Source organism: Aulonocara stuartgranti, assembly GCF_965226115.1.
Source record: "Aulonocara stuartgranti genome assembly, chromosome: 3".
NCBI classification, from domain to species: Eukaryota; Metazoa; Chordata; class Actinopteri; order Cichliformes; family Cichlidae; genus Aulonocara; species Aulonocara stuartgranti.
This window is the reverse complement of record NC_138941.1, coordinates 36,468,541-36,478,094: the sequence shown is the minus strand read 5'-3', so window position 1 is coordinate 36,478,094 and position 9,554 is coordinate 36,468,541. Positions and strand designations below refer to the sequence as shown.

The window sequence follows — 9,554 nt, the reverse complement described above, 5'->3', positions numbered from 1 at the left end:
CAGAAAATCCTGATCACGCAACCCGAACCTTGCTTGGCTGCAGAGTTCAGTTTGACTAGTGTAAGTGGTGTCAGCACAGTGAGTGCTGATTGTAATGAAAAAGGTGTGTGTGTGTGTGTGGGGGGGGGGGGGGGGGCAAAGAAACACAACTATAGCTCAAAAGCTTTCATTGAAACAAACAGATAAGTAACTGTCCAAGCATCGTATTACACTGCACCAGAGGCGGAGCCAGACATTTGAAACACCCGGGGCTTAGCCCAAAGAGTAGTATGCATGTGGGATTTTTTTTTTTTTTTTTTTTTTTTGGGGGGGGGGGGTGTAGAAATGACTGAAAGATTAATAGGCTCTGTTCAAAAAAGAATGACTTCATATAGGGAAAAATATATATCACATGTGCAGGACACCTTAAACTAGTTTTTTAATTAAGCAGCAAGGCAGAACAAGGTCAGGGCTGCATCAAGACACGAGGACTAAACCCCAATTCAACCAGACCCAGAACTGATCCAGAATTAAAAACAGGACTACAACAGTTCAAAATCAGGACTACTGAGGACTTAACCAAGACAGAACCAGAATCAGAACTAGATGATAGCACTAAAAATCTTCATAGACCTGCACTACACTTATTTTTTTAATTCTACCAAAGTACAATATTTAGATTGAGAAAAGTTTATATAATTATTCAGCCTTGTTGTGCAAACAAGCCTGCAGAACTTAATAAATACAGAATTTGAAAAATAACAAACCTAAAAAGAAACACTAGGTACGAGATACATGAGGACCTATGATACGGTGATACTTTTGGTAAACAACCATTTGACTAACATGTGTGTCTCACCTGCTCTTGTTCATCTGTTCTGTCCTCGTTCTCCTCTCTCTCCCTCTTTGTGCTGACAATCATCAAATATACAGTTGAAACCAGATATTTACTCTTCAGATAAAAACACTTTTTTAATTGTAACATCAAATCAGACTAAATGTTTATTTTTTTTAGATTGATAAATATAAAAACATATTTGTTAACTTTAAGAGTAAAGAGAGAAACTGTCTGTATTTCTTAATTGCAAATGGCACCAAATTGTATTCAAACTTGAGCCACACTTATGGAGCTCCACAGTTCTGTTCATGGACTCTACTAACCTATCAGAAGCTTCTTCAGCTCAGAATGGAATCGTCTGGAGTTTTCTTATTAATTAACAATAAATTTAGTGTACATGTACTCCTAAATTTGATGAAAGTGATAAAAATAGCTCTGTCTCTCTTTATTCTGAAATTTAACTAATTCAAAATATATTTCAATATTTATCTAAAACAAAAATTTACTCTAAATTGATGTTGTACAGTAAAAATGTTTTATGTTTTCTCCCTAAAGTGTATGTAAATATCTGGTTACAAATGTGAATATCCTGCTGTGTACTGAAATCCCTCTTGTTTTGCATAGAAATATACTGAACAACATACAAAGCATAATATATAAAATAACATTTACCTGAGTTTTTTCTTTGAAAGAACCCTCTAATGTCCATTCTTATGTTTCAGTACATAACTGAAACCGATTTAGTCGGGGAGGGTAAGAACTGAAAATATGAAATAAACACACGTAAGCTAAGACTCTAAAAAAAATAGCATTTGTTCGGCTTTTCATTTTGCCATTTGTTGATTCACTTGAAGAGCAAGTAACGTAATATTGGTCAAGTGATCAGTTTCATATCAATCTTTCGTGATGCACCGTCATATTTACATTATTTGTACAGTACGAATGATTTGCTTTGGTACCTGGTCAAACTTAAGCTCTCCTTAGTATGGCTGGCTCCGTCTCTCCAACAGCGCACTCACGGGCAGCAGCTGCCCCGCCCCCTCGCTCAGTCGCTTAGTGCCTGAGCTTGGATCATACCAATATCAGGGGGGGATTCACGCACAGTCGTAAATTCCCACAGTGTGCACTATGTGCTTCGAATATTGTGTGTACTTTTTGTTTTATACAGTTGTCAGCCAGGCATCTAACTATGAAAAAATTACACTCCAAAATACCCCGGGCTTCTGACAAAACAACCCGGGCTTAAGCCCCGTAAGCCACCCCCACGCTCCGCCCCTGCACTGCACTAAACAACGAAACAAGTGGGGGGAAAGTGCAATAAAGAAACGATTGCATTGTTGTCTTCTTGACAGTACCGCTGTCTGCCGGATGAGGGCAGTAAAGCTCAGTGTGACGTGAATGTGGGAAAACAATTAGATTATAAAATACAAATTAGATTATAAAATAAGGATAATAGAAGAGAGCGATTGAAATTCTCAATGTTTATTGTTTATCTTTCTTTTTCTCAAATAAAATTTGAATGCGCTCTAAATTTTACTACTCAATCCTTTTTTTTTTTAAACCGACACATGATAGGAACTGCACGTGTGAAAAAATAAAGGGGAAAAAAGCAACATGTGCTGCTTGAGCAGCTTTTTGGTACAGACTGCCCGAGCTGATTGGATGACCAGCATTTTTCTCAAAGAGATGTTGGCGTTTTAGTGAAGATGGGGGGAAAGCAACTTCTAACATCCAGTCCAGTCAGAGATCATGTCATATGATTTACATCCATCAGAGAACCCTGTGGATGGGTTAATGAGCGATCAGGATAGGATAGATTTTCCTTTTGCAGTTAGGCTGACCTCAGCTGTCTGTCTTTCATGCTCAGTTATTTCATTTCAATACATTTAGAGATCTATTTAAAGGACAAAGATGCTGCTCGTGATCTTTACAGCAAAGATCAATCTCGAAGCAGAGTGCAGGACAGTACTCCACCGATTCATCCAGACGATGAGCCGAGTTCAGGTTTGTAATACCAGTCTTATGTCGCAAGATGGCAGTGTGACACTTACTAAGTCACAGCTCCTGGTCAAACTGCATAATGTTTAAAATATGTTACTGCTAAACTATAATGAGAAACTATTTTAAATTGAGAGGCTGTGCACACACAGTCTTTTATTATTACTTGACTGACTATCCAATCAGCTTTTGTATTATTACAGTCTGAAGGCGTGTGTGTTAGACTGGCTGTAGGTGTGAATGGTTGTGTTATCCCGGGGTAGCGTGTATCCTGGCTATCACAGAGAGACAGACAGCATCGAAAGCTCATGAAGAGGTAAGAAAATCGATGGATGGGGTTTTCACTACTGAGCAATACCAGTCTGTTTCTGCTCTTATTTCAACAAATGACATACTTTAAATGCTGTAACATAAAATTTTTAGCGATGCCAGTTATGGCAATTGTGCATATTTAGGCAAAAACGTATTAAGTGCTTGTTTATAAAAGAAAAAAAACCTTGACTTTTGAACACAATTTAAAGGTGGAACATAAACGAAACAGCACGTTGGTGACTAGACTAACTTTTTCTTGCTGTGCCCCTCGGCAGACTAACATCCATAATAAATGCACAGTGAGAGAGAGGTCAGTGATTGGCTTTTGAAAAATTTGGAAGTGGTGTTTAAACTTGGATTAGCATAGATTCACTCTTTATTACGGCATTAAAATACAAAGTAAATAATTAAAACACATGTAGGATTTTTATTTTAACTACAGTTCATAAAGCAACAAGAAGATCTAAAGGTGTTTAAATGTGTGATTAACACAGCAGCACAATAAATTTAGTGAAATGTAAAATATTTTATTCAGAATGAGAAAGCAACAAAGGACTTCCTTCTATAAATTTTAAACCTATGACCCTGTATTCCACCATTAGCATGCACAGTTCTATATTTAGGTCTGTACTTACATCTGGATGTGGGTCATTTCTTATGTGCTGAGATAAGAAATGACCCACTGAGAGGCTATAAAGCCCCGCTGCCATCCAAGAGTCAATCAGTGGGAAGCTCCATAATGGTTCATTTACTAGAAGATGATGGGGGAGCCTCATCGCTCACAATGTTTGTCTGAGCCACCAAAGTAACATTATCATCTGTTACCTGAGACCGCTGTGCCTGTGTGTGGCAAATGTGATCCAGGTGTATTGCATGAGACAGGACAAATGCTCAGATAATCTTCTCAATCTCCTAATGGTGAACATGGTAACAGGGACTTTCAGGTGTCTTTTTTGGAAGTCAGTCTGCAAACTGCAGAGGATAGATTGTTGCTATGTAGCATTTACAGGGAATGAGCACTGCTGAGTTAAGATCATTGCCTTTAATATATTATACAGGATGTAAATCACCAAGGTTCTTTTTTGTTATCACATTTTAAATCATTATTTCAGAAAGTAAATTGCTTTAGAGTTGGAGATTTTGGAGTCTCATATCTGAATAATCCATCACTTGACATCTTGAACCGGTGAGAGTTACCCAGCTGCTCCGTGGCACAATAAAGTGAGCTCTCACTGAAATCACCAGGCAAAGGCAAATAGAGCAGTTTGAACGCCTTTTTTCCTCAGCTGAATCACAAGTACCTGGGCTAAAAATTAAGACGAACATGAGCCTGTGGCAATTATGCACGGCCGTCTGGAGGAAAGGAGAGCGAATGTCTGACACCGAGGCTGTGTTTAGGCTGCTGTGCATGATGTGCAGCTTAATTCATTACAAGGAGACAGAGAGCTCCTTCGCATGCACGCAGCCCATCTTTTGTCTCCACAGCCTATCAAATCAAATTAGTCCTTCAGAAGAGCTCGGGCGGGGAATCTCTCCTGTCATTAGGGTCTCGTGCACAGAGAGGAAGAGAGAGACAGAGAGGGAGAAAAAATAAGTAAGTGCAAGAAGCCTTGTAGGAATAAAACACTTCCATCGTAATGCAAATTAGTGTTACTGGGTTTTCATATCAACAAGTTCTTTTTCTTTCTTTCTTTTTTTTAAATCAGTGTGCGGGTGGGATCGGCTGTGCTGGGCATTTCCTAAGACTCCAGTAAGACTCGGTCATTTGCATTACCTCCATCTGCCTTTTTTCTCCAGCAGTCTGAGCACCACCATGCATAAGAAAATCTTTTTTTTACTCTCTAAGCAGACACAGACCAACACAAACTCTGCAGATTTTCTGGCCTTGATACATGAGCTGTTGTCACTTTTCTGCAGTGGCACACTGTATGCGCTGTACTACTGAGTATCCACTCTGAAAACTACTGAAGTGACAGCTGATAAAACTGATTTTTGATGATTAGAATCTGCAGGTTATGAAAAAACTTCTTAACAAAAAGACTCAATAATGCACATTAATGTTTTAGGATTTATGTTTCTAGTTTCTCCTGCCTTTCTTCCCCCTTCCTCTCTCCCTCATCAGTCTAGTTTGCAGTTACAGCATTGACTGTATCGCATGCCCAACTATGGTGTTCCCACGACCCTTCACTGTTTATGCTAGTACTTTAGGGTGACCTGGACTTACTGCAGTTGTTTTCTAAAAAGCAAATGTTGCCACTCAGGTAAAAATTCTGCATAAGAATTATATTTGTAGAAGGAAAGAAAACCGGAAGCAACTAAATCACAGCATCTCCCGTTGTATAATGTGGGAATCCTTGATCTCTGTCACTCTTTGTGTTTTTGCTGGGCACAGCGGCGACTTTGGCGAGGAGCTCAGTGTGGAGCTGCTGCTGCTCCTTCATATTGAAAGGAGAGTTGAGATGCTTCAGGGCACCTCTGAGGTGGGCATGTCCTACCTGGAGGCCTCCTGGAGCAGACCCAGGACATGCAGGAGAGATCACATGCCTTGGCTGGTTTGGGGATGCTGTAGTAGAGAGGGAGGTCTGAGGGTCTGTGCTTAGAGTGCTGCCCCCAACCTGGACACAGATAAGTGGCAGGATGGATGGAAGGATGCTTTAATGTTTTAATTCCTTTTTCTTTACTTTTTATTACATAAGATATGACAAATTTGTCAAATATTCTCCTTAAGGGTCTGAAAGATTGAAAGAAGACCAGCACCTTTGTCATAATTCATCCCTGTGCATTATTTGCTTGTCTGTGCAGCTAAATTGGGAGCTTCTCACATTGCATCACAGCACCTTCCTACACTCTCTGGCTTCAGGGAACATATACAACAATGGATTTTCCCACCTTATCAGCTCCCCAGATGGTGCAGAGACTCGCCACCTGACTGTGCGCCGTCTCCTCGCTTTGCCCGGCTCTTTATTGAGGTACTCGCTCTGCCAGCTGCAGATGCGCACCCCCGCTTATCCCCGCCTCCCCAACCCTCCACCTGGCTCTGACAGAGCACGGAGGCCTCAGGTGGCCAGCGTACCTGTCGCAGACCTAAAAGTTAATCACAGGCTCACACTAAGTCTTCGCTTTCCACTCTGCCTGGAGCAGCATTGACTGCAATGTCTGTGTCTCTGTGTGTGTGTTGGTATGGAGGACAATTCATCCACGATTAAAGAGCAGAAAATACCATTTTGATTAATGATGTAGGTAAACTCCCTCACTCGCTGCTTTAACATTACTGTATGTCATCTTGATTGGTTGGAAGAAGTTTTTCTGTTTTCAATTTGTACTCCGGGTACTGACATCTCTTATCACACTCAGTGACCTCTTTTTCTTTGTAGGAAACATTTGAGAAGCTCGTTCCCTCGCTTAAAATTCAAATCCTGTATCTCGTGGCATTGTTGCACTTCTGAGTCTCCTCCTGTTAGCAGAGACGTTGGTATGTGTGCGTTTCTTCTCTCGAGTAGTCTGTACAGTGTGATTGTGCACAAATGGCGAGTCTAGACAGAGATGACTTTGTTCTGTTTGCACGATATTAAGAGCCCGATGTTTACCTCTTCTATTGTTGTAGACTTCGTGTAACTCTTCCTGCCATTGAACATCATTTCAAGCTGTGCTCTGAACATGTTAATTTAATGCTTGTCATTAACATTTCCTTCACATTAAAGACCGAATATAATAATTTAAAAGTGTCTTGATTTCTGCTGACTAAAGCATTTTGTAATTTTTCAATTATAATTATGCTGCATTTGCAGTTTAAATCTGTAGAAAATCTGCAAAATCCATATCAGTGATAGATCATTTTAATGCATAATAGTAGCATTTTGGCAGATTATCTTTTTTTTTTTTTGCCATCCACTCAATCAGTCCATCCCTGCCGAGACCTTGACTTGTTCTTATCCATGCTGCTAAATTATTCACCACTGCCCTCCTATCCTGACACTGCCTGTGTGAGTGTAGGGATTATATTATGCATGAGGTAAAGAAATTGGTTTTCTTTGAGAAATGAAGGCAGTGTGGGGAAAAATGGCACCAGAATCAAGTGCTTCAAATTGCAGAGCACAAAAAAACAAAAAAGTGTGGCAAATGAATTTTTGCCTCTAATCTGGACTCCATACCTTCTATCATCTATCATATCTTTTTTTTTTTGTTAAACTAACCCCATCCTCCTTATTTGACCTTAGCAGGAAGCACTCAGTGAGGAGTTCAGAGATAACATCCACATCTGATGCAGGTGCAGGAATAATAGCTGTTCTCCAGAGGCTATGAACAAAATGAAATCCCTGACAATAGACTTTTTTTTCTTTTACTGCTGCACTGAACAGGAACACAGCTCTTAAAGAGAGGCTGTCCTTTCCTAAGAACTAGGAGGACTTTGATTTAAGGAGCATACGCAAAAAGACGACTAAATCACCTCACTAAGAAACTGAAAGGTTTAGAGAGCCGTGATGCTAAAGTCTGAGCCTAATTATCCAAATGAATCATCAAAAAGGAGTCGGCTGAGGCCTCTTGGCTCTTAATGTTGTCATGAGAAACTGTAGGAAATCATCAGCGGCACCCATTCTCTGTTTTAGCGTCGTCTTCACCTGAATCAGCTTGCAGACACCACAAATTGACATTCATTTTATTGACTCTGAAAAACAGCACAATTACCTGATAACATCAACGATAGCAGGAACAACATGCCGCCATCAGCAGCCGCATTGAAACTCTAATGAAGACAATTCATTCCAGCTGACAGGGTGTCATAAATCAAAGAATGGAGCTGTAAACTGAGTCAGACTGTCCTCACAGATCCTCCGAATAGTGAAAGAGACACACTGAACACGGTGATTCTCTTTGTATTATATAACTGATATTATGTTTCCCCAGAAGTAACTGTGTTATCGAAGCAGGAGCTGCTGAGCCACCGGATGCCGTTGAGTGTTCACCACCTCTGGGGTGGGTTTCCTTCATGCTCTGCTCTCAGCGTGTAACACAATAGCCGGTGTTTTCTTTGCTGTTTATGGTCCCGTCAATTTTTATGTGAATTATTGCGATGTAATGGTTTACGGGAGCGGTAACTGGAGACGCCGTCAGAAAGGTTTTAAAGGAGGAAAATGTAATTTCACTCGCTATTCCAGGTAATATCAAGGCTGTTCATTCGTTGCTCCCGCTTTGTTCAGTGCCTGACCTGTACTTTATCATCAGCCGTGCCAGAAAGACTCCCAAGGTCTTGATTTAACTTTGACTAAAACCACTCTCACCTCAGGGCAGGACCAAGCTATTCATGATCCGTCGTACACATACATGCACTCAGCAGGGTAATTACTAGGAGAGCGTGTGTGATTTAAACATTTTTTGTCTCTCACATCTGTTTCTTGAAGTAGCACCCCATTTGTGTATCTATTTTTGTGTGTAAACTTTCGCATTTGGTGCAAAATTAAGTATCCCAGCGTGAAAAAGTATTTAATGTAAATGATTTCTTTCGAAGATGCCTCTTCTATACTGCAGCGGGCCATCACCTTTGACTGTAACTGTGCTATATATCCAAAATAAAAGGAATCGTCAGTGTGGTTCAGACACATGAAGTTACTCAAGCAAGCCTTAACATTGTCTTAAGCTTTATAAATGTAAAGGAAGGACACACCAGCATTATTACAAGGTTTTCTTACTGCCGCAACTTTGTGTGCTCATTGGCTCAAAATTGAGATTGAACAGTAATCAATTAAATTAGTTAATTAGTTTTTATTTATTCAGGATGTTGGCAGTGTTGTTTCTCCATACTATGTACAGTTTCCTCCCTGTTTTCTTTTTTCTCTGTGCACCATAGGAGATTTGAAATGAAAAAATCCAGGTGCAGTAACAGACATTTCTTATAAATGCAAGTCCTTTTGGAGGCGAGGCTCGCCACTCTGCTGCAACTATAACTTCAATACAATACAATACAGATACTAGGGGCTGCAAAAGTACGGTCACCTCTGGTCTTTAGAGGGGTCAAGGCTGCACTAAGAGTAATTGTCCTGATGATCTTAGGGCTCTCCTGGGGATATGCGGACTAAGGAGTTCAATGAGGTAGCACGGTGCAGTATTATTTATGATTTTAAAGGTAAGCAACAGAATTTTAAACTCAATGCAGTATTTGACAGGGAGCCAATGCAGGTCAGCAAGGACTGGGGTAATAGAGGCAAACCTTCCAGTTCCAGTCAAAAGGCGTGCCACAGCATTCTGGACAAGCTGCAATCTATTCAGAAGGGCGGAGTGGAGACCAAAGTAAAGGGAATTACTGTAGTCTAATCTAGAGGTCACAAAAGCATGGATAAGTTTCTATGTAGTGCTTGGCCTTGGAGATTTGACGCAGTTGGTAGAAACTAGATTTAACTACCTGGGTTACTTGTTTGTCAAACTTCAACTT

At 40.3% G+C, this 9,554-nt stretch overlaps 1 long non-coding RNA gene across 1 annotated transcript; it reads right to left on the bottom strand.

Annotated features, from left to right (window-relative positions):
- Positions 1 to 217: 217 nt before the first annotated feature.
- On the bottom strand, positions 218 to 2,087 carry LOC309703355. The gene is made up of 3 exons (XR_014275875.1): positions 1,777 to 2,087; positions 1,490 to 1,577; positions 218 to 890 (listed from the first exon to the last, which is right to left on the bottom strand). It is a non-coding gene; the product is annotated as an uncharacterized lncRNA (long non-coding RNA).
- Positions 2,088 to 9,554: the final 7,467 nt, after the last annotated feature.